The sequence below is a fragment of the Kogia breviceps genome, chromosome 8 (genome assembly GCF_026419965.1).
Source record: "Kogia breviceps isolate mKogBre1 chromosome 8, mKogBre1 haplotype 1, whole genome shotgun sequence".
Classification (NCBI taxonomy): Eukaryota; Metazoa; Chordata; class Mammalia; order Artiodactyla; family Physeteridae; genus Kogia; species Kogia breviceps.
The window spans coordinates 105,055,078-105,082,085 of NC_081317.1; the positions used below are offsets into that span (position 1 = coordinate 105,055,078).

A 27,008-nucleotide genomic window follows, 5' to 3' on the forward strand; every position below is an offset into this window, starting at 1 on the left:
TCACAGAAGCAGGAAGGAGAATGATGGTTGCTGAGGATGAGGGGTAGGGAAAACAGAGAGACATTGGTTAAAGGATACAAACTCTCTGCTATAAAATGAATAAATTCTAGAGATCTAATGTAAAGCATGGTGACTATAGTTAATAATACTGTAATGTGTACTTGAAATTTTCTGAGAAGTAGATCTTAGGTGTTATCACAAAAAAAAGTAACTATTTGAGGTGATGGGTGGGTTAATTAGGTTGTTTGTGGTCATCTCACAATGTATAAGAGTACCTAAAGTCATCATGATATACACTTTAAATATATACAATTTTTAATTGTTAATTATACCTCAATAGAATTGGAAAAACATTTCCAGATGTCAGCTTTTTTTCTAAAGAAACAGGTAAAAATAAAAATCACAGTTGACAAATAAATGAGCTAAGATAAGCCAGGCAATAACCACAAGCAACAAAACAACAGTAATTTGGTCATAAAACTTACCCCTGAAAATGAGCATAATTTAAAACAAAAGTAATAAGTATAAATAAGATTAACTGATTTTGACAAAATGCCCAACAAGCGACTGTGAAATAAACAATCATGGATCCTTATCAAATCAGAAGAAAACCTGATAGAAGTAATAGAAGAAATTGCTGCAATTACAATGGTGGAATCTTTGATAGATTAACATTTGAAGAATTAATAAAGACATAGACATTATAATAATTAATGTTTGTATACAACAGTATTTGAATGTGCAGTACACATTTCAAATAACCATCGAATATTTATAGAGGATTTCTTCTTCCACAGAAGATTCTACATGTAGTTTTTCACAACAGAACAAATGATGCAAATTCTAAGAGCAAGTAATTCTAATTCATCTTGGTGGCTTCATTTCTAGGTGTGCAGCAATGGTGAATGTGTGACTACTGCAAAGGCCTACAATTCAACCGATTGTTCCTCTCAGCACAATGAAAATTCTGTAAGGTTTGACTCCTTTTAAAATTAGTGTCTTACCAGTCATTTATTTACACAAGACTTCATTCCTGAGCCCATGTATAAGTGCAGGTGTGCGCATGAACGTGTATGTATGTATGTATATATGTATGTAGAGTGATGTTTAAATCAAATATGCATTTGGGATCCATTTTTTTCATGTATCATCAATAATATTGATCCAAAAGCCAAACCAAGTATTATACATAGTTAATGCCAGTGTTGCAAGTATATGTCTTATCATTGGACTGGTAATCTAGAAACCCAGGAGCTTACAGATGAATGAAGTTTAAACCTGAAGTTTAACATTGGATCTATCATAATTTCACTTACAGTTAAATTACACCAATATCAACATTAGCCTAAAGCTTTTGAGAAAAACAATAAAAGCAATTTTTTTCACTCATTTAACACTGTTCAGTACTAGCAGTACCTAGCAGTTTGCATGTGTGGGTAGCATCTTTCCTAAGCCAAATTAATCAGTAACACATATATAGAGTTGTACTCTTTCGATTATTTTACATATATATTAAATTTTAAAAGCTTCATAACAATATTAAAAGATAAGTACTATTCCTATGCCCACTTTTAGAGATGACGAACCAGTCACACTGATGGTATGTGCAAGGAAAAGCTGAGAATTCAGTACAGAAAGAGTGTGTGTTCTTAACCATTACACAATGCTCTTTGATGAACTAAACATTATGCCATGACTTTTTTCCCACGTTAACATTATCTCACTGTTACTAAGCCTAGTTAGAGTCTCCTCTTTGGCTATGACATGTTCAGCTCTAGCCGGGCTGTTCATTTAATAAGATTTATGGCTTCTGTAAAAATAAGTCAAACTATCTGGCTCATCTGGTTTTGAATTTGTCAGGATCATTCTCTTGTTCCAAGGCCATCTTCAAAGATAGCTGCTCCTTGTATTTTGTTTGCTTATTTTTCCCAACATTGACTTTGGTATGCAGTTTAATTAATTAACCAATAAAAGGTTCATGAGTGTGTGGGCGTGTGTATTTTTGGGTGTGTGTGTTTGATGTAGAGCTGGCACTAAGCTAAATGAGCTGCAAAACACAACTTACCTCATTCGATGATTTATGGCTCTTCCAGGTGGATAACGGTGAACTTGAGTGCCAGTGTGAGGCAGTACGGGCATCTGCGGAATGGGAGGAAACCTTAAATGTTACCAGTGAGCATCCTAGGTTAATGTAATATCTTGCATATATCAAAAGCCTCACCAGTGAGAATGTTTTTTGCTTATATGCTAAGTCTACTACACATATGTTGTATTTCTGTATGGATTTGTGTGGTCTTCTTGGTACGTTGGATATTTAAAAACCCAAGTTTGAATTTACTAAAATTTCTTTTTAGAATGAACGTATCTCCTTCTAGCTCAATTTGGATGAGTTCTTCTAAGAACCCATAACACAGTAAGGCCTTTTCTATAGTCAATAACTGACAATCCAACTTTTCCTGCTGACTGTGATTCCCTTAAACACAATGGAATCTTGGGTGGAGTGTTAATTGTTAATACAGATAAAAATTTGTGCAATGTTTTGGCCTTTTACTTTATTAAAAAAAAATAACCGGTGGAGGGAGAATTAAAGCCCTTTAAGGAAGGAAGAAGCAGAATTGTAACAACTCAGTTAAATGCTAATATTCCGTTGTCCTAGAGCTGATGTCCTGGCTGAAGTCCATGTGTTTTTTTGTTTTTTTGTTTTTGCGGTACGCGGGCCTCTCACTGTGTGGCCTCTCCCGTTGCGGAGCACAGGCTCCGGACGCGCAGGCCCAGCGGCCATGGCTCACGGTCCCAGCCGCTCCGCAGCACGTGGGATCTTCCCGGACTGGGGCACGAACCCGTGTCCCCTGCATCGGCAGGCGGACTCCTAACCACTGCGCCACCAGGGAAGCCCAGTCCATGTGTTTTAATGTTACAGATATCTCCACCCTGGTGGTTGTGCTCATCCTGGTTTTTACTGGTGGTGTGGTTGTCATAGTATTAATTCGTTACAAAAAATGTATTAAGTTGAAGCAAGTTCAAAGGTATGTCTGTATTCTCTGTGTGTTGAAGGGGACCATGCCTGAGACTATGTAAGCTTTATGGCCATAGAGATGGGAGAAAAGTATAAGCCTCTTACTGAAGACCAAGTAAGACTAGTAATAAGTCAAGCTTTTACACACTTTGCTCTCATTGAAATGTTTATCCCAGTGACTCCCAAACTCTGCTGCACACTGGAATCAAAAGGGATTTAGGATTGACATACATATACTACTATGTATAAAATAGATAACTCATGAGAACGGACTGTATAGCACAGGGAACTCTACTCAATGCTCTGTGGTGACCTAAATGGGAAGGAAATCCAAGGAAGAGGGGATATTTCTATACGCATGGCAGATTCACCTTGCTATACAGCAGAAGCTAACACAACATTGTAAAGCAACTATACTCCAATTTTTTTTTTAAAAAGGGGATTTAAAAAAATACTAAATTTGATTCCTCCATCAGATTTAATTGTTATAGAGTGTAACATGAGTATCAGTCTTTAAAAAATTTCCTCGATGATTTAATATTAACCACAGGCTTACCTCATACTTTAGCTGGTATCAACATTCAACTCTTTTCTTGACAGCCCACCGAGAGAAATCCTAGGAGTGGAGAATAAAGGATACTTTGGTAATGGGCAGCAGACTAGGACTGAGTCCATCTTACCTGATATTCACCCCCTACATGTAAGAAAATATCATTTGCACTAGTTAATCAATTTTAAAAGTAGTTGTATGTATGTTTGAGGTGGAACTATCCCTAAGCTAAGTGAGGTGGGAAATGCAGAATAGTCTAACATGATTCCACACCAATAACCTTCAGTTGACAGGTGGGGAAGGAGAGGATGGCAGGACTCAAACACACCAAGACACTATTTCAGAGCAGAATATATTGGTTAAATAAAATACTAATTTGTGCATGACTGGAAAAATGTACAAGCATAAACCATATTCTGGGATATAATACAAATCTTAATAAATTTAAAAGAATTGGGGTCATACAAAATATGTTCTCAAAATAAAACTCTATTAGAGATCAGTATCAGAAAAATACTGGGAAAAATCTTTTTCTCGTAAAAAATTTAAAATGTACAAGACTAAATGATAGTGTTAAGAGATAAATATTCAGGGGTAAAAGTATAATCACATGCAAGGAGGAGGTCATTATTTTAAGTTGGGAAAGTGGCTAATTTGGGGGGAAGAAGTGGGTGACAGTAATGATAGGAAACTTGAAATGGCAAAGTTTTATTCCTTAATCAATGCAGTGATTGCAAGGATATTTACCTTAAATGGTTCATTAAGCCATGAATCTGTTTTGTGTGTGTTTCTTATCTGTATTGTATTTTCCCAAGAAATGACTAAAAATGAATAAGGGCAACAATGCCAATTATTAGTAGGGATATAGAGAGTAAAAACTCTCATAAAAGCTAATGAAACTTGAAATGGTACAACCAACAGGTAAAATTCATACTATACCCTAAACCTGATCATACACATTCCCTGTAATCCAGCAATTCCTGTCATTATGAACACACCAAACAGAAATGTGTACATGTGTATATCAGAAAACATCAACAATAACGTTCCAACTGCATTATTTGCAAAAAGTGAAAATAATACGAATGTCCAACAACACTACAGTACAGAGAAGGAAAAATGAACAAACTACTGACATTTACAACATACTATTGTATGTGATATCTTACTGTCACATACTCTTAGACAACACACCAAACCCAAAAGCAAACTGTATGATTCAACTTATGTAAATTCAAACTGACAAAACTACTCTATGGTATTAGAAGTCAGGACAGTCGTACCACAGGGAAGATTTTCAGAGGGAACGGTAAAGTTTTACGTTTTGATCTGGGTGGGGTTCGGTTACCCATAGGTGCTCATTTTTAAAAATTCACCCACCTCATACTTTCTGTTTGTACATTTCCTTGTGTATCTTTTACATTAAAAGAAAAGTTGATTAAAATAACACCCATAGCAATATATGAAAACCTAATAAATAAAGCTGACAGTCCTGTAAAAGTCCCTGCAAGCAATGTGTTCAGCACCTTTAACAACAGCTATGATTTCCAAAGCATTTGACTCAGTGTAAAAAAAAAAAAAAAAAAAAATGTGAGTGCTGGTTAGGAAGCTACAAAAGCATTCCTTTCAAAAAACTTAACCAGTGAGGAAAGAATTTGTGGTAAGATTATACCGATGAAACTGCCCACTAGGACCTAAGTCTTGAAGGAAGTATGAACTGTTCATTGTTAGATGCAAATGCCAATGAAAATATAATGGTGCTAGTATTTTTAAATTAGGATTTTTTTTTTTTTTTTTTTTTTGGTTAGTGGTAATCTTGCTCCACGGCTCCAGGGATTTGGAATGCTTTACCTCAACTCTCCATGTCCCAAAAGCCTTGTGCTTTTTACTGTACAATATTACAGAACAAGCTCCCACCCTACCTCCAGGAACACATATATGACATTATAGTAGAAAGGCTTTTACTGAACTTCTCTTACTTATGTCTGTATAGTTACCCTTTCTTTGGTAATATGATGGTTTATCATTTTTATCCACTCATACATTTTATTATACCAGTGGTGACCCAAATAAACAAGTCTTCATTGTCCATGCAAATGAAAGGAAAATACTGTGTAATAATTTTTTAAGCTTACACTGAGATTTTCTGATATGAAAACACAGGATGCTAACATCAGGTTTAAATAAGAAACTGAATGTAAATGCACTTAGCACCGTGTTTGGTATATATTTAGCACTTAATATGTGTTAAATATCTACTATGCCTCATGCACTGTCACAGTAACTTTCCTAATTACATTTTCTTTAAATTAATGTGCAAAACAGTTGCACTCCCAGAGAAAGGATTCAGGTGAAGTTAGCCTGAGCATATGATCAATGATAGATAGTCACCAGAGGTTCAAATAGAGCCTGGGGCATATTTATATTGAATACAAAATCCTTAAGGGCTTTTTGGATTTTTAGTTAAATGGGGGAACTTAGAAGAAGAGCTTAATAAATATTTGTTAAATATATGAATGAATTTAATTAACCATATAGCATAATATATTCTAAATGTAGATTGTATAGGCCAGTTTGGGTCCTTGAATCTCTTGTTTAGGTTTTTTGTATTATTTGTCATAAAATTATATGAATAATAATGATTTAGCTGACTCCTGTTTGATACATTAGTTACCCATCAAAGGCCAGTTCTCCGCAAAATTGTGGTTTGGAAAAGATCTGTGTTTGGTGTCCTTTCCCAGTTACATCAATGATATTTGGTTAGCTTTTCTGTCTGGTACCCAGTGCCTCTCCTAGGTCCTGTTTCCATTGAACCTTGCTGCCTGGTTGTATTACTGTCCACTGGGAGTTAAAAGAAAGCACTTCAAAAAGGGTAACTTCAGCAGGGCACATCTGCATTACAACAGTAAGTTCTGGAAGACCTCCAAGGTCCAAAGGTCCAAAGGGATGTGCCTGGTTGTGGAATTTCAGGCATGTAGACAATTAGAGACTCTAAGATTTGGAAGCTAATAGACTGACCTTGAACTACTCATATCATAACATGTAAAGAAACTCCCCCTCTTATATGTATGCTTGATTTACAGATAAGTTGTTAGACTCATCCATCACAAGAGAACAACCTAGGCAAGAATACTGTCTCTGTGTGTTTCAATATTTGTACCTTTACTAGGACTGTATTCTAGAGACGACCAGCAAATGTATTTTGTAGGCTTGGAAAATAGTCATATTTGTTTGAGCACTAACTGCAGGTTAAGAGTATTTCTTTTCATCAGCCAAGAACTGCAGAGTCCTTGGAGAGACTTCCAATCAGTTTCTTGAGTCCGTACTACATCACGCTGGTATGGTCCCTTGGCTCTTTTCTGTTGGTTGTGCTGGTCTGTGTACATTTCACGAATAATCTTGGTGCCACTTGACCACTCATTGGTTCCTTGAAAATTTCCAACAACATAACATGGCTCTCTGACTTGAGGCAGAAACAGGAACTTGCTACTTCTCAGCAGGGCTGGGATTAGGGTGGTAAACAGCACAGTGACTCTTGTAAGTACACAGTCAGATACTGTCATTATTTAAAATACTGACTGTGCTCATCATGAATTCTTGGGAATTAGTTCTGATTTTTTTTTTAAAAACAACACATGAACGTATTATTTATTGTGATCACAGAGTCTGTTTGTACCCCTCAAATGTTGCTCCCGGGACAAATGCCTTGCTCACCTCGCCCTGGTCCCAGCCCTGGTTCCAGGGTCAAACCCAATGACAGCTTCCAGAGAGGCCTTGGTAAGCAATGGGCTTTCCACTAACTGAGGAGATGTCTTCCCTGAATAAATATTGATGAGAAAGAAACAAATTAGCTAAATCAGCCCACACAGGCACGAGAGACACGGAGCCAAAATAGAGATATTACCAGGTTTCTAAGAGCACCTGTACCACTGGAATCTTTATCGACACCTGTATCCTCAAGGTCACGCAGAACACTTCTTATTCAGAACTGGGAGCCGAAATCACCGAGACTCTCAACTACATCTTTATAAACTCAGCAGTTCTCATTACGCATCGTTTAATGGCTAGAAGGGTGTGATTAGGCAGTGTTCAGCTTGTGGCTCCACAGAATCTGCCTGTCACACAAAAGGGTCTCAGAACGTGCTGTACAGTCAGGGTGCCACGGAATGAGCATACCTCCCCATGCCCTGCTCCACCAGCACAGTCCCTTTTTATAAATTGGTTTTACTGGGATTTCAACTGAGATTTTTTTTTTGAATGAAAGCTCTAGTACTTGAAAAATGTTTGGCAATCTTCTTACCAAATATATTGTTGGAGAGTGTTACAACCAGGATAACAAGGAAACACGGTTTCTGATAAAACTTCACTTATCCTGAACTATCATTGCCCACCCCCATCCTCTCCATTCCCTAGCGATCTACAGTCTTAGGTTTTTCATGGATCAAAAAGAGGTGGTCTGTGTGTATATGTGCTCACGTGTATGTGTGCCTGTGTGTGAAATCTGGTTTGGTTCCTGACACAACAAAATGTGTTTATTATAGAAACCTGCAAATAAAGAGCCAAGAAGAATCACAGATCCCAATCCAAGTGCCAAAGTGGTAGGTTCCTGTGACAGACGGGTTCCCTCTTTTTAAAATTTTTCAAATGCTAGCCTCCTTTTATGTTCTTTGTCTACTCATTGATTGGAGAGATCCTCTGTTCTTATCAAAAGATTAGGAGGGTTGAAATTGTTTCCCCTGATATGCTTAAATTTCTAACTGATAATTCAGCAGTGCATGTTTTAGTCTGAGTTTTCAACCTGACTGAAGGAGCAAGCTAGAATTCAAGTGTCAGAATCTGAATACATTTTAGAAATAACAAAAACAAAATTTCTTTCTCAAACTTTTCTTGGCTAGAGTATACATACGCATGGGTTCTCATGAGGTATTTTAAAGGACATAACAGTACTGGTAATCATAGAAAAGGTATCCTTTCTAATGGAACAATTTTTTTCATGATTACTTTGAAGTTTTCACTTACAAATCAATAACTGACTATGCCCGAGGGATGACTTCACTTTTGAATTATTATGTCTAATGTCAGAAAATTTATCAAAAAATTGTGATTTTTGCCAAAAGGAGACAAAATGAGCATTGTTTGGCTACATTTCAGAGTTTTTGTTTTCATTCCTTCATTCATCCATTCAGTGACTTTTGTTGAGTCCCTACAATGTACTGGGTTAATGTGAAGCTTTCCCCAAGAAAGCATTCTTACCAGAAATACTGCCCAATACACTTTCCCTGTTGGGATGGAGAAGGAAAGAAAGACTTCTCTGATGGTCCTTCCACTCCACAAGGATCAATCTGTCTCATACTGGGGAGTAGAAAGAGATGCTCCTTAGTGCAAGCAAACTGGCTTCTTGTATTGAAAAATAAAATGGTTTTCTTTCTTTTGTGATAGGCTTGTTGATTTTATTTTATAATGACTGCTTAATTAGCCATGGCTAAGGCGATCTGGGAAAATGTGAATAAATGAAGTAAAACAGAATCCAGAAAGGTTACTGTAATTAGTAGATATAAATGAAATATAACATGCTTATAGATTTTGCAGAAAACAATTTACTTTTAACCATGTCTTTTTATTTAGAGCTTGAAATTGGATATCCAAAATGACTGTGCAAGGTTAGGCTGAGGATTCTGGATGCAAGATCTTCTTAACCTTCCCTAGGTGTTTGCTACACATATTTCTGGTAGTTTTTCAAGTGATTTTTATCCAGACAGAAAACGGTGAAGAGAAACAACATCTTCTATAATATTTACCTGTAGAATGGCATAGACATATGCTACCAAAAACATCTACCATTTTTCAAATGCTCCTTAACTTAATACAAAAAATAGTCTTCTTGCTCTAGTATTTTCTTACAAAATATTAATCTAATTACTTAAAAAAAAGTGTCAAAACTTAGAGGATAGTAAATTACAACGCTGAGTCTAAGAAGTAAAACATCTCTAATAACAGGTTATTTCTTTGGGAACATAAAAGTACTTATCTTAACCTGACATAATTACCATTAATTATGGTTTAAATGAACTTCTCTCCTGCAGAGATGCCAAGGAAATCGGTGCAGGAAACATCAGATTCCACTGGTTAATTAAAAGGTACACACAGTTGTCCCACTCAGTCCTAACAGTGAAAGAGGGAAAAGAATAACCACTTTAACTACAAAAATCCTTCTTAAACTTGTGGTGGCAGCCAAAGAGGACATGAAATGCTCCTGGTAATTCTAAATGCCTAGAAGTTAATTCAAAAATTCCTTATTTTTTAGAATTCCTTAAGAACTTGACAGAAAAGTCAGAGCATTACAAAAATTTCAGAAAATTGACTCCAGCAGAGAAGAAAGACAATTCCCACGAAGGGCTTTTGACATCCTTACAATATACAGGTTTGAGCACTTCGTGTGCAATTTCTGCACTGTTTCCTTCCCTTCCTGTCAGTTGACGGTGATGCACCAGATTGTCCTGGGAATGATTTCAGCTCCTGCTTATATGGGGGCTCCTCAAAGTGTTCTCATGTGTCCTCTATTTTCTTTTTCGTTAACTGCTCAAGCTATCTGCAATTATTTTTTCACTTACTGAAATAAAGTTTTCAAGGGCTAACTGCAAATTTTCTGATACAATGAAATAAAGGCTACACATCAAAGAAGAAAGCTGGTGGTTCTTGGTGAATTTCTGCGGCTCTGCTGACTGGTTGATGGAAAGAGTGAGTGAAATCAGCAAAGGACAGCAGTGACTCAGCACTTTGTACCTAGTGTGCTTTCCAAAAGCATCTGTTTTTCTAATCAAAGCTATTCCTTTAAGAAACAAAACTGGCACCTTGGATGGGCAATGCATTCATGCACCAAGGGCATTTACCAGAAATATGGTAATGAAATCAGGTTTCACAATATATATTGATAGGTGCTATAGATTTAATTTGTCCTATTTTCCAGAGGGACATGAGTCTGGTCTTGGTAGGAGATACAGAGTCTGCCTCTGTGCTATGGCCTCCACAAAAGTGCCTGTCTCCTGTTTATGCTCCACAGGATAAGTTGGACACTTAAAAGAGATGATGAATACTTACCTCATTAAAATAAATCTTTATCCTTAAAAAAAAAAAAAGAAAGAAAGAAACAATACTGATAAAGGCACGCTTAATGCAAAATATACTAATTGAAATATTTTATGTAAATTTTTGATAAAACAGAAATTCCATATCATATACACTAGCCTCATTAAAGCAAACAATAATCCTCATGTCCAAGACAAATATCATATGATATTGCTTATATGTGGAATCTAAAAAAAAAAAAAAAATGGTACAAATGAACTTATTTACAAAACAAATAGTCACAGATGTAGAAAACAAACTTATGGTTGGGAGGGGAAGTGGGGGGAAGCAGGGGGCAGGGGTAGGGTTAAACTGGGAGACTGGGACTGACATATACACACTACTAGATATAAAATAGGTAACTAATAAGGACCTACTGTATAGCACAGGGAACTCTACTCAATACTCTGTAATGAGCTATATGGGAAAAGAATCTAAAGAAGAGTGGATGTATGTATATGTATAACTGATTCACTCTGCTGTACACCTGAAACTAACACAACACTGCAAATCAACTATAAACAATTTTTTTTTAAAAGACAAAATGAAGGGATGTCCACATATCCATATTTGCCTGAACAATACGTGTTGATGAATAACATACATTTTGGTGATATTCCCCCTTTTAAAGAATCATTTTCTTGATTTTTTTTTTTTTTTTTTTTTTATTGTTCCCATATCTCTTTCAGAAAACTCCCCTCATGGCGTCCTTTCCGAGGACGTCACTCATGTCCTCTGTCTTGGGCTCCACATTCAGCTACCAATTTCTAGTGATTTTTTTATTTCAAATTTCTTCCCTCCAATTATAAATATGTCTGGAATTCCCTAAGTCCTCCTGCTTCATTGCTTCCTGCCTAGGTAATCACTCTAGTCTTCTAATCTGCTTCCCTGTTTTTCAAATAACCCCAGGGGCCTTCTGACCATCGAGCCCCTTTTTAATTTCAGGTGGTATTCATCATGCTTGCTCATACTACTCAGCCTGGGCCTTAGAGACTTTACCTACAGTCCTTTCAAATGCTGCCTCTCTCTGCTCTATTTCTTAGGGATCTTCTTCTTCCAATATTGTCTACAGATTAGGAAGCATTTTCACAGCCATCCCCTACTAGTGGGCCCCTTGTAGGCCCAGTTCTGTCCCTGGTTATGGAGCCAGTTATGATTTCACAGCCTTGATATTTCTAGCTCTTGTCACCTCCCAGGGTTTGCATCCTTTCCCTTGAACCCACAAGCACTGACAGAACTCCTGGTGGGAATGGACACACCTGCTAGACCTACTGTCCGAGCACCTCTGCCTCCCACCTCAGCCCCGTGAGTGCCTTGCTGCCCTGCCACGAATAAGTAACCCTTCCTGATGCTGGTACTTGCCTCAACTTAGACGGAGCTTGCTACGGGTCTGGGATGTTGTGTCTTGGGGTGCTGGGCTGTGCTTACAGCTGGGTCCTGTGCCCTCTGCCCTGGACAGAGGCAGATTTATCGGCAAGCTCACGAAGCTGGGGCTTCAGGGCCCATCACGTGCACTGCTCCTTCCAAGACCTTTTATCTAACTTCGTATTTACACTTTTTAAGGACATTCAGTCGCCTGGTTTGGGGTGGGGAGCAGGAACTCAGGCGATGGATCAGCAAAAGTGCCAACAGAAAACAAATAGGACAAAGATGCATCTTAGTGAGGCTGAGGTTTAGTCATAGGGAGGGCGAGAGTGGACCGACCTGAAATGGGAAGAGGGGGGTGTGGGCATGAGAGAAGCATGGCAGGTTTGACAAGTCCCCCACACCATCCCACCCCCACCTGGGGGGTGAGTAGCTGAGAGAGCGCCACAGAGGAAAATCCAAGGCATGAGCGAAACCCAGCTGAACTTTGACGATGCTCCCCAGCCCAGGCACTGATCAAGGGCAGAGGGCCAAAGGTATATCGGCTCCCAGAATTTGAGCAAAACCGCTGACCAAACTTCTGACCAGTGAGTGACACAGAACCAGGGAAACCCATAGAAATCAGTAAAATATAAAAATAAGTCAAACTGAGCAGAGACATTAGTGGCTGTACATTGCAGGGGGTGGAAGGCAGTTGGAAGAGAGATTCTGCAGTTTAACTTCCCACAAAATCACTTTTAAAAATTCTCCAAAAAAAAAATCAGAATCCGTATTTGTTATAATATATTGTCTAAATGCTACAGTGCCAAGGAATCTCAAGTATATTTTTACATCATCTCTGCCAGGAATGCAGTGATGGTGGCCCAAATGAAAACAAAACAGAACCAGCATTCCCAATAGCATCCATTACAGTCCTGCCTCGCTATCTGTGGAGGATTGGCTCCAGGACCCCCCAAACAAAACTCCTCCCAAGCTCAAGTCTCTTACATAAAACGGCAAAGTATTTGCATATAACCTAAGCATATCCTCCCAGTATACTTTAAGTCATTTCTAGATTACTTATAATACCTAATACAATGAAAATAGTAGCTTTGTAAAGAGTTGTAAATAAAATGTAAATGCTATGTAAATAGTGGCTGGGATGTGGCAAGTTCAAGTTTTGCTTTTTGGAACGTTGTGAATTTTTTTAAAAATATTTTTTCATCCTCAGTTGGTTGAATCTCTGCATGCAGAACTCATGATTACAGAGGGATGACTGTATTCTCAAATATCACCCAGCTCCATATACCCAATTTGCCTCTTTCTCAAAGCACCTGTACTGACACGAGATTGTAGAATTTAAAAAAAACACATTTTAGCACACACATGTGCTAAAACTGGGAAATATATTCTAAAGAAAGCTAATAACCTCCTTATAAACGTGCACATGTGTGGCAGGTCTGTCTGTACCTGACAACCCATCAATGAAGTTCTTAGAATGGTCACTAGGTGGCGACATAGGAAACTAAATCTCCTGTGAGCGGGCAGCTTGCTGGACGATTTCATCCCTTTGTCAGACAACACCAGGCCGTCAAAATCATGACTTTAAATAAACTTACTAAGAAATGTGTTAAAGTCCTGTTCTTGATTATTAAGGAGGTAACTCTGAATTTAGCCAGACACAACTTCCTGTCTGCCAGGGTCGTGAGGTGAGGTAGAAAAATAGGGATCATTATCACTGAACAAAAGGGGAGCTGGGCTGGCAGCCTGAAAGCTATGATTGGAGATTTTAAATTGGAAAGACAAATACTATTTACTCTCAGTTCTGCAATCCAGTCTTCTTGAAGCTGACCTGTCAACAGTCCCAAATAACCCAGTCTCCTGAAGACTCCTGTGAGATTTTGCTTTTGTTTTTAAATTTGTATTATCTGTGTACTTATTTTTTAGAAGGCCAGCAGATTAGCCACTTCTGCCGTGGAAACTTGAGGAGCTCCCCCTTTTCCAGGGACACCTAATGGATAGACAATGTCAGGAAAAGCCACAGCCTGTGTGACTTACATGACTTTGTGGTGGACCCTTGATGATAACTGATCATCACCAAAGACTGAGAAATATTGATTAGACTCCTGAGCTTATTGGAAGCTTCCTGATCACTTTCTAACTGAAGGTCAGGCTTTTAAGAAACTCAAAAGCCGTTCTGTAAGGAAGTGGCCGCCTCGTGGCCTTGGCAGAATCCATTAACATCTTTCTCCAGGAAAAGCGGTAACCGTGAGCTATATGTAATGGATATTGATTGCTAAGGAAAGAAGATACATATAACTTTAAACCTCAGAGGTCTCCAGGAATGAAAGACATAGAAAAAGATGTCTTCAGCGTCACCCGAGTGCTAGCTCAGAAGAAATTATGCCAGAGCTGTCTTAGAGAATCTTAGATAACTGAATGTAAAAGCCAGTGTTCTTGCCATGGATACCAGCAATTTGCTACAAGGAGAGCAAATACAGCATTTATTGAGTGCACACTATTTGTTAAGCATTATTCTAAGCACTTCATATGTATAATTTCATTCTAAAATTTAAACAATTCTGAGTGAACTAATATTATTATTCTCATTTTACAGTTTGAGAAAATCAAGGTCAAAAGTCAAATAATCCACCGAAAGAGAGATAGCTGATTAAATTACATAGTCAGGACATCAACCCAGGAAGTCTAACTCCAAAGAGTATGCTTTCAATCACTCCCGCGCTGCTGGTGTAAGTATAATTTTGATAGGGAAAAAGTAGAGGCCTCCTCCAAATTCAGACTCCTGGAAAGGAAATTAATATATCTCACTCCCATTCTCATTTTCCATCTACCAAAATTCCCAACCTTTGCAGCCACAGGGACAATGATTCATGGGTTAACACAGCAAGGAAAGCAAAGGGAAGCCAGGCAAGCAGTCACCTCACGATTTAGCCGATTTACCCTAGTTGAGATGCGGTTGTCCACAGAGAGCTGTGTATGGGGATACAGCTGAGGCTTTAATACCTCTTACCGTTTTCCTGGCCACTCCCTAGGGGGTGCTTGTGATCCTGGAATCTTTTCTGTGTTTTACAACTACTTCAGGTTCTGGACGATTCTTTCTCAACAGAACGGGGCTCTCCCTGGGTGATGTTTTAGTTCAGTTTAGCATGCCTGGGAAACTGTCTGATGCTGCCTCCACCATCTGTGTTCAGGGAAGGAAAACCAGCAGAATTATTGACACTTAGCAGCTGATGGGTCAGGGGGTGGCAGGCGTCCATAAAGAGGAAGAACCCTCTGATGAAGACTTCTTCCTTGCTTTAATAAATTTAAAAAAATGCCCCAGATGAGTGGTCACCTTTCACAGGTAAGGAAAGAGAGAGTATCTGTACTGCACCCTTTCAGACTCCAGGCACCTGCTCGACCTTTACACACTTCTCCTGGGATGTCCACTGCAAAGTTCTGTGACAACTATTATTTTATAGACAAGGAAACTAACGATAAGTGGTCCCCAGACATACAGCTGTAGATGGGCCTCAGACTAAAACCGTGAACTGAACTATTACCCATTCCAGTTTTGAGGCTGGAGTAGGTAACAGTCAGGCACCAATGTAACAACAACATAACAGGCTGCCGGTGAATGACCTAAGAGTTTATTCCTGGGGAACGCGACTTTGATCTAGAAAGGGGTTGCCCAACAAAGTGCAGTGGGTGGGCCTGGGTTTTGGCCATAAAGCAACAGACATCAATTTCATTTTTCACATCTTCTCCAGGTTCTTCGAAGTAATGATTGATTAGAGAGAAGAAAATATTCAAAGGTCTGTCATCGTTCCAACAGGACTCAAAAAAGGACTCGCTGGATAGAAAAACATGAATGATTTTAGGCAAATCCCTCCAGCATTTAAAAATCATTCTCATCCCATATTTAAACTATTCCATTCCTCACTTTATCAGGATCAGCCTCTTGATATAAAAGTTTATGATGATGACCCGGGAAAGGTGACATTTTTTTAAAAAAGAAGAAATCTGAGGTCCTGACTCTGGAACATGCTTTTTCAGGTCCACACAGCAAAGTAGCTGGAGATTAGTTTGATCTCAGAAATGTGTGTGATGCTCTCTCTGAAGAGGGACTTAGATTAAGATATCATTATCTACTGCAGTCTTTAGGCTGCCAAGGAAAGGAAATGATCTTCCGAGATTGGTTCAAGATGGCGGAAAAGAAGGACGTGCACTCACTTCCTCTTGCTAGAGCACCAGAATCACAGCTAACTGCTGAACAATCATCAATAGGAAGACACTGGAACTCACCAAAAAAGACACCCCACATCCAAAGACAAAGGAGAAGCCACAGTGAGATGGTAGGAGGGGCACAATCACAATAAAATCAAATCCCATAACTGCTGGGTGGGTGACACATAAACTGGAGAACACTTATACCACAGAAGTCCACCTACTGGAGTGAAGATTCTGAGCCCCATGTCAGGCTTCCCAATCTGGGGGTCCAGCAACTGGAGGAGGAATTCCTAGAGAATTAGACTTTGAAGGCTAGTGGGATTTGATTGTAGGACTTTTGACAGGACTGGGGGAAACAGAGGCTCCACTCTTGGAGGGCACACACAAAGTAGTGTGTGCACTGGGACCCAGGGGAAGGAGCAGTGACTCCATAGGAGACTGAACCAGACCTACCTGCTAGTGTTGGAGGGTCTCCTGCAGAGGCAGGGGGTGGCTGTGTCTCCCAGTGGGGACAAGGACACTGGCAGCAGAAGTTCTGGGAAGTACTCTTTGGCATGAGCCCTCCCAGAGTCTGCCATTAGCCCCACCAAAAAGCCCTGTTGTTGTTTGGCCTGAGGCTCAAGTGTTGGGTCCCCTCAGGCCAAACAACCAACAGGGAGGGAACCCAGCCCCACCCATCAGCTGACAAGCAGGTTACAGTTTTACTGAGCTCTGCCCATCAGAGCAACACCCAGCTCTACCCACCACCAGTCCCTCCCATTAGGAAACTTGCACAAGCCTCTTGGATAGCTTCATCCACCAGAGGGCAGACAGCAGAAGCAAGAAGAACTATAATCCTGCAGCGTGTGGAACAAAAACCACATTCACAGAAAGATAGACAAGAAGAAAGGGCAGAGGGCTATGTACCAGAAGAAGGAACAAGATAAAAACCCAGAAAAACAAATAAATGAAGTAGAGATAGGCAAGCTTCCAGAAAAAGAATTCAGAATAATGATAGTGAAGATGATCCAGGACCTCATAAAAGGAATGGAGGCAAAGATCGAGAAGATGCAAGAAACGTTTAGCAAAGACCTAGAAGAATTAAAGAACAAACAAACAGAAAGGAACAATACAGTAACAAATGAAAAATACACTAGAAGGAATCAATAGCAGAATAACTGAGGCAGAAGAACAGATAAGTGACCTGGAAGACAGAATGGTGGAATTCACTGCTGTCAAGCAGAATAAAGAAAAAAGAATGAAAAGAAATGAAGACAACCTAAGTGACCTCTGGGACAACATTAAGTGCAACAAAATTTGCATTATAGGGGTCCCAGAAGGAAAAGAGAAAGAGAAAGGACCCAAGAAAATATCTGAAGAGATTATAGTCCCTAACATGGTAAAGGAAATAGCCACACAAGTCCAGGAAGAACAGAGAGTCCAATACAGGATAAACCCAAGGATAAACACACCAAGACACATAGAAATCAAATTGGCAAAAATTAAAGATGAAGAAAAATTATTGAAAGCAGCAAGGGAAAAAGGACAAATAATATACAAGGGAACTCCCATAAGGTTAACAGCTGATTTCTCAGCAGAAACTCTACAAGCCAGAAGGGAGTGGCATGATATACTTAAAGTGATGAAAGGAAAGAAACTACAACCAAGATTACTCTACCCGGCAAGGATCTCATTCAGATTCGATGGAGAAATCAAAAGCTTTACAGACAAGCAAAAGCTAAAATAATTCAGCACCACCAAACCAGCTGTACAACAAATGCTAAAGGAACTTCTCTAAGTGGGAAACACAAGAGAAGAAAAGGACAATGAAAACAAACCCAAAACAATTAAGAAAATGGTCATAAGAACATACATATCGATAACTACCTTAAAGGTGAAAGGATTAAATGCTCCAACCAAAAGACACAGGCTTGCTGAATGGATACAAAAATGAGACTCATATATATGCTGTCTACAAGAGACCCACTTCAGACCTAGGGACACATACAGACTGAAAGTGAGGGGATGGAAAAAGATATTCTGTGCAAATGGAAATCAAAAGAAAGCTGGAGTAGCAATACTCATATCAGATAAAATAGACTGTAAAATAAAGAATGTGACAAGGAAGGACAGACAGTACATAATGATCAAGGGATCAATCCAAGAAGAAGATAGAGCAATTATAAATATATATGCACCCAACAAAGGAGCACCTCAAAACATAAGGCAACTGCTAACAGCTAGAAAAGAGGAAATTGACAGTAACACAACATTAACACCTCACTTACACCAATGGACAGATCATACAAACAGAAAATTAATAAGGAAACACAAGCTTTAAATGATACAATAGACCAGATATATTTAATTGATATTTATAGTACATTCTATCCAAAAACAGCAGATTATACTTTCTTCTCAAGTGTGCACGAAGCATTCTCCAAGATAGATCACATCTTGGGTCACAAATCAAGCCTCAGTAAATTTAAGAAAATTTAAATCGTATCAAGCATCTTTTCTGACCACAACACTATGAGATTAGACATGAATTACAGGGAAAAAAATCGCAAAAAACACAAACACATGGAGGCTAAACAATACGTTACTAAATAACCAAGAGATCACTGAAGAAATCAAAAAATACCTAGAGACAAATGACAATGAAAACATGATAATCCAAAACCTATGGGATGCAGCAAAAGCAGTTCTAACAGGGAAGTTTATAGCAATACAAGCCTACCTCAAGAAACAAGAAAAATCTCAAGCAAACAATCTAACCTTACACCTAAAGGAATTAGAGAAAGAAGAACAAACAAAACCCAAAGTTAGCAGAAGGAAAGAAATCATACAGATCAGAGCAGAAATAAATGAAATAGAAATAAAGAAAACAATAGCAAAGATCAATGAAACTACAAGCTGCTTCTTTGAGAAGATAAAATTGATAAACCATTAGCTAGACTCACCAAGAAAAAGAAGCAGAGGACTCAAATCAATAAAATTAGAAATGAAAATGAAGTTACAACAGACACTGCAAAAATACAAAGCATCCTAAGAGACTACTACAAGCAACTCTATGCCAATAAAATGGACAACCTAGAAGAAATGGACAAATATTTAGAAAGCTATAACCTTCTAAGACTGAACCAGGAAGAAAGAAAATATGAATAGACCAATCACAGTAATGAAATTGAAACTGTGATTTTAAATCTTCCAACAAACAAAAGTCCAGGACCAGATGGCTTCACAGGTGAATTCTATCAAACATTTAGAAAAGAGCTAACACCCATCCTTCTCAAACTCTTCCAAAAATTTGTAGAGGAAGGAACACTCCCAAACTCATTCTATGCGGCCACCATCATGCTGAAACCAAAACCAGACAAAAATACTACAAAAAAAGAAAATTACAGACCAATATCACTGATGAATATAGATGCAAAAATTCTCAACAAAATGCTAACAATGAGAATCCAATAGCACATTAAAAGGATCATACTCCATGATCAAGTGGGATTTATCCCAGAGATGCAAGGATTCTTCAATATATGGAAATCAATCAATGTGATACACCATATTAACAAATTGAAGAATCAAAACCATATGATCATCTCAATAGGTGCAGAAAAAGCTTTCGACAAAATTCAACACCCATTTATGATAAAAACTCTCCAGAAACTGGGCAAAGAGGGAACCTACCTCAATGTAATAAAGTCCATATACAACAAACCCACAGCAAACATCATTCTCAATGGTGAAAAACAGAAAGCATTTCCTCTAAGATCAGGAACAAGACAAGGATGTCCACTCTCACACTATTATTCAACATGGTTTTGGAAGTCCTAGCCATGGCAATCAGAAAAGAAAAAGAAATAAAAGGAATACAAATTGGAAGAGACGAAGTAAAACTGTCACTGTTTGCAGATGACATGATACTATACATAGAGAATCCTAAAGATGCCACCAGAAAACTACTAGAACTAATCAATGAATTTGGTAAAGTTGCAGGATACAAAATTAATGCACAGAAATCTCTTGCTTTCCTATACACTAGTTATGAAAAATCTTAAAGAGAAATTAAGGAAACAGTCCCATTTACCACTGCAACAAAAAGAATAAATACCTAGGAATAAACCTACCCAAGGAGACAAAAGACCTTTATGCAGAAAACTATAAGACACTGGTGAAAGAAATTAAAAATGATACAAGCAGATGGAGAGATATACCATGTTCTTGGATTGGAAGAATCAATATTGTGAAAATGACTATACTACCCAAAGCAATCTACAGATTCAATGCAATCCCTATCAAATTACCAATGGCATTTTTTACAGAACTAGAACAAAAAAGTCTTAAAATTTGTATGGAGACAAAAAAGATCCCTAATAGTCAAAGCCGTCTTGAGGGAAAATAACAGAGCTTGGAGGAATCAGACTCCCTGACTTCAGACTATAGTATAAAGCTACAGTAATCAAGACAATATGGTACTGGCACAAAAACAGAAATATAGATCAATGGAACAGGATAGAAATCCCAGATATAAACCCACATACCTATGGCCAACTAATCTATGACAAAGGAGGCAAGGATATACAATGGAGAAAAGGCAGTCTCTTCAATAAGTGGTGCTGGGAAAACTGGACAGCTACATGTAAAAGAATGAAATTAGGACACTCCCTAACACCATACACAAAAATAAATTCAAAATGGATTCGAGACCTAAATGTAAGATGGAACACTATAAAACTCTTAGAGGTAAACATAGGAAGAGCACTCTTTGACATAAATCACAGCAAGATTTTTTTGATCCACCTCCTAGAGTAATGGAAATAAAAACAAAAATAACAAATGGGAGCTAATGAAACTTAAAAGCTTTTGCACAGCAAAGGAAACTACAAATAAGATGAAAAGACAACCCTCAGACTGGGAGAAAATATTTGCAAACGAATCAATGGACAAAGGATTATTCTCCGAAATATATAAACAGCTCACGCAGCTTAATATTAAAAAAACAAACAACCCAATCCAAAAATGGGCGGAAGACCTAAATAGACATTTCTCCAAAGAAGACATACAGATGGCCAAGAAGCACATGAAAAGCTGCTCAACATCACTCATTATTAGAGAAATGCAAATCAAAACTACAGTGAGATATCACTTCACACCAGTTTGAATGGGCATCATCAGAAAATCTACAAACAACAAATGCTGGAGAGGGTGTGGAGAAAAGGGTACCCTCTTGCACTGTTGGTGGGAATGTAAATTGATGCAGCCACGATGGAGAACAGTATGGAGGTTCCTTAAAAAGCTAAAAATAGGGCTTCCCTGGTGGCGCAGTGGTTGAGAGTCCGCCTGCTAATGCAGGGAACATGGGTTCATGCCCCAGTCCAGGAAGATCCCACATGCCACGGAGCAGCTAGGCCCGTGAGCCATGGCCGCTGAGTCTGCGTGTCCGGAGCCTGTGCTCTGCAACGGGAGAGGCCACAACAGTGAGAGGGCCACGTACTGCAAAAAACAAACAAACAAACAAAAAAACTAAAAATAGAACTACCATATGACACAACAATCCCACTATTGGGCATATACCCTGAGAAAACCATAACTCAAAAAGAGTCATGTACCCCAATGTTCATTTCAGCACTATTTACAATACGGCAAGCAACCTAAATGCCCAGCGACAAATGAATGCATAAAGAAGATGTGGTACATATATACAATGGAATATTACTCAGCCGTAAAAAGGAATGAAATTGGGTCATTTGTAGAGATGTGGATGGATCTAGGGACTATCATACAGAGTGAAGTAAGTCAGAAAGGATAAAACAAATATCGTATATTAACGCATACATGTGGAAACTAAAAAAATTGTACAGATGAACCGGTTTGCAAGGCAGAAATTGAGACACAGATGTAGAGAACAAACGTATGGATACAAAGGAGGGAAAGTGGCGGGTGGTGGTGGTGGTGGGATGAATTGGGAGATTGGGATTGACATGTATCCACTAATATTTATAAAATGGATGACTAATAAGAACCTGCTGTATAAAAAAACCAATAAAATAAAATTCAAAAAAAAAAAAAAGAAATGGTCTTCCACATAGCACACTGAGCACATTTGATGCCTCACTACTGAGGCACTGCCAAGCAATTCAGAATAGAAATCAGTTCATCCCATCTCATTAATGATGCTTTGGTGGTTTAACAGGTTTCTATGCTGAAAATCTCACCAGCTGGACCCTGTGCCACTCAACATCCCACCTTCAGAACTGAATTATCAGACACAAGGCCAATATAATGTCATACTCCTGCCTGGGTTCACTTGGATCTTCAACTGAGAGAACGCTCAGAAAGAAGAGTGAGAAATCTATAAAAGAGTGGATATAGAAAGAAGAGTGAGAAATCTATAAAAGAGTGGATATATGTACATGTATAACTGACTCACTTTGCTGTACAGCAGAAACTAACAAAATACTGTAAAGCAACTATATTCCAATACAAATTAATTTTTAAAAAAGGAAGGAAGAGTGATACAATGAACATCATTTCAGGCTCACAGAACAGCCAAAATATGACCTTCTTCACTAGGAACTCCCCCACTCAGTGACACTTCTAAAAGCAAACAAGCAAAAACTAGAAAGAGAGACCAATAATCCTTGTAAATCTCAGAGGGGGAAAAATGGGATAAAAATAACAAAATGAATCACAAATATGGATTGATAGCATTTAGGTTCTTCTTGTTTCATTATCCATTTACTTCATTATTCAACAAGGATTCATTGCACACTTGCTGTGTTGGAGGTATTGTTCTAGGGACATGAAGATATACAGGTGGATAAAGCTCTGCCCTAAGAAACCCAACCCTAACAGGAGAGCAAAAGAGGCCTCTAAATGGATGGTCATAAAATAGTGTGATGAAAGGCACAAAAGAGGAAGGCAGTAGATGGGGTTGCCCAGGGGAAGGAAGAGGAGGTGTGTACGGTTTGGCAGAGTGTAGAAGCCTTCAAAAAGGCATGTGAGTTTCCAGATAGAAAGTACCCACCTTAGAAGTTACAGTGTAATATAGCTGATTCACTTTGTTATAAAGCAGAAACTAACACAACATTGTACAGCAATTATACTCCAATAAAGATGTTAAAAATGACTTCCCTGGTGAAGCAGTGGTTAAGAATCCGCCTGCCAATGCAGGGGACGCAGGTTTGAGCCCTGGTCCCGGAAGATCCCACACGCTGCAGAGCAACTAAGCCTGTGCACCACAACTACTGAGCCTGTGCTCTAGAGCCCACGAGCGATGATGATTGAAGCCCGCGTGCTTAGAGCCCGTGCTCAGCAACAAGAGAAGCCACCGCAATGAGAAGCCCTTGTGCAGCAACGAAGACCTGATGCAGCCAAAAATAAATTAATTAATTTTTAAAAAAGTTATAGTGTAGTGAAAGTTCAAATCACCAGTTTTAAAGAGGAACTCAAAACCTCAGAGGCAAGATATAGGTTATAAAGAGGAATCAAAATCAGGGATATCATTATATTTCTCAATACTGTATAGGAGGTTAGGAGAAAATAGATCAATGCCTTCAAATACTGAGGAAAAATGTTTTTCAAACCGGAAGTCTAAACTCAGCTAAACTTCATAATCAAGTATGAAGGTAGAATAAACATTTTCACCATGCAAGCTTTCAAAATTTTAGCTGTTATCCACCTACGGGAAGTTGGTAGAGGAGGTGCTCCAAAATGTAAGAGAATAAAAGGACAAAGAAGACAAAACATTTGAGGAACAGATGATTCAACATAGTAGAAAAGCAAAGGAAATTTCCCAGATGTGGGTGGAGGGAGGTCTTAGGATGACTGCTGTCCTAGGGAGTCCCAGAAAGTCGCTGGTCAGATTGCAGAAAGGATAGAAAGCTCCAGAAGAGATGTCCTCAAGAGGAGATAAACAAAAACACAATAGTGGACCTGGCTGAGAACAAAGTGTCTTTACCATCCTGAGATGTAGTTTCCAGTTCTTCTGGAGCAGTGGTTCTCAGTGAGGGTGATTTTGTTCTTCAGGAGACATATGACAATGTCTGGAGACATTTCTGGTTGTTCCAACTAGATGTGGAGGTGTTAGAATGAGACCAGTAATGCATCTAAATATCCTACAATGAACAAGACAGCCTCCTGACCTTTACCATCCCATCCAAGAAGTATCAGACCAAATAGATCCAAGGTAAAAAAAGAAACCCTGTCCTGGAGAGTTTAATACAAAAAAATTTTAATGGGGCTATTTGAAATCCAAGGAAAAAAATGTACAAGGAAAGAAATGTAATCACATATACAGTGCTGTTCAACTATAAGCGATATTTAAAACAACTGTGCTATACCTATTTTGGAAAGATTAGGAAACAAGTGGTAAGAAGAAGGAGATAAAAGAGTGGTGGGTCTTTATCGTTCTTAGATGGAAGATGGTAGATAATTCCTAAAACTGACAAATGTACCAATGGAAACACAAGTGACTTATTTAGAAATATGGAGGTATCTGGTAGTGGAAATAACTTACAGTACTGGTTGTTTAGTGTATAGTGACTGAGAAAGTATGGGGCAGAAGCTCCAATCTTTCATTACAAATCTTGAATATCATTTGATATTTTAAACTATATATATGTTTCATGGAAAAAAAATACTTTTAATGGACATAAGGTCTCTGTTCATCCTGAGACCCAGTAATCTTATTCAGAAACTAGACTTCTGGTTCATGTAAATGAGTACATAACTTAGACAATTTCGATGCAAATGTAATATTTTAATTGTCTGATTGAGACACCAAAAGATGCAATTTTTCTGATCTTCGCAATAAATTTCCTTTATATTTCAAGTTGGTTTCCCCCAGTGGAGAAAGAGAGTATATAGAGGGTTTGATTCGGCAAGCACTAAGATGGTTCCATCAACATCCTGCCAGAGGGACAATGTAAAATTGTGATTAAGAGACATAATTGAGCCTGGTCCAAAGAGACATGTGCAGAGTGGGTCCTTAAACTGCAATACAGGAAGCATCAAGAGCCCACATATTGAAAATCAACTGGAATTGGAGAGCTTGGCAATTTGGAGAGAACTGGCTGGAATGAGAAGACTAGGAGGTGTCCTGGAATGACTAGAGAGGTGGGAGCCCATGACCGACTAAGGTGGTGTAAATTCTCCATATACATCAGCATCTGTGAGTTCACCCAGTAAAGAGGATGGAGCAGAAAAGAATGTCAGACTATCTATCTCATGAAAGGAAGACTCAAAAATTGAACAAATACGCAAAGGGTAAATTGTTCTCTTACTGTGAAATTCGATGCATGAGGTCTGTAAACCACCCTAAATTAATGAAATATTTGAGATTACCAGTCTTCAAGTGATCATGACAGAAGCCTGCTTTGCTGCAATGCTGAAACAGCATAGTTGGATGACAGTGTCACTAGAAATCTAACTGACTTGACAAAGTATCCTGCTTTTGACTAAGAAGTCTAGCATTGAGGGCTTGTTTCTTCTGGGTAATGGGGCTTTTAAGGGGCACTGCTAACATAGGCCTGTTATAATCAAGTCTTCAATAATACACAAGGATTGGTTTTTGTTTGTTTTTTTTTGCGGTACGCGAGCCTCTCACTGTTGTGGCCTCTCCCATTGCGGAGCACAGGCTCCGGACGTGCAGGCTCAGCGGTCATGGCTCACGGGCCCAGCCGCTCCGCTGCATGTGGGATCTTCCCGGATCGGGGCACGAACCCGCGTGTTCCCTGCATCGGCAGGTGGACTCTCAACCACTGCCCCACCAGGAAAGCCCACAAGGATTTTTTTAAGTGATTTACTATTTTAATTAGATGTGGTGGTGTTTAAACTATCTTGATTTACACTACAGTAGTTAGAAGATGACAGTGCAGTTTTCTTATTACTGAGAATAATTTTTATTAGCAGATTCAGAGGATGCAGGCATGTATAAGTAGAGATGGTTTTTAAAAGAGGAATAGCTATGTCACAAGAAAAATATTAAAAATCCACTAAGCTAATGATGCTAACACTTGCATTCATGTGGTTAAAATCCTTGTCTTTTTCATACCAAATTTTTCAGCTATGCATATTGTTCAGTATATAATTTTTCTCTTAATTACAGGAGGTACAAAGTTGCTCCTTAAGACAATTGCATTTGGGCATGATATTAGAAATAGAAGAACTACAAGTTTTGTTTTAGTTAGTTTTTTATAAAGCCAATGATAACTAAGGAAATTTTGGTATTTCTAATGGCAACCAGAGTAGGGTAGGAAGCTCAAGACATGGTCTGCAGTACACCTTGGTGCTGTGTGGGTTTGGGTTGGTTTGGGAGGTAAGGATGTATCTGATAGGAAACAAGAGATAATTTAAATCATCCTTGTTATCAAGTCACTTATATCAGCTTGGAAATAAAGGCTAATTTGTTGAGAAAAAAATCCCATGTTAAGTGTCAAGCACTCACCTCCGATAGAAGAGGAACACAGTGTGAACTACCTCACGTGTGAACGTGTATGGGTTTGAACCCCAAAGACCTTGCGAAAGACTGTCTTTCAGGCTCCAAACTTTGGCCATTGCAGGGAAGAGAAAGTAAAGGAGGCAAGGAGATGATTAAATTTCTCTGTATACCTTTGCATAATTTACTAGTTAAAAGCAAAGGAGATTACTTTTTGTAATTTAAAAAGGAATAATGTGTTTTTTAAGATTGATAAATGAGTCATGCCTGATTTCCCATCTCCATTCTCAGCATAGAAAATGGCTTGTCGATGTCCTAAA

At 38.6% G+C, this 27,008-nt stretch overlaps 1 long non-coding RNA gene across 2 annotated transcripts in view; it reads right to left on the reverse strand.

Moving 5' to 3' along the window:
- Positions 1-2,065: 2,065 nt before the first annotated feature.
- LOC136794677 (uncharacterized) overlaps positions 2,066-27,008 on the reverse strand; it is a 137,548-nt gene continuing 112,605 nt past the window's right edge. For both annotated transcript variants that reach the window (XR_010841753.1, XR_010841754.1), the window contains exons 2-3: positions 3,573-3,632; positions 2,066-2,139 (exon numbers count right to left, since the gene is read on the reverse strand). This is a non-coding gene — a long non-coding RNA (uncharacterized lncRNA). The remainder of the gene's footprint in view (positions 2,140-3,572; positions 3,633-27,008) is intronic.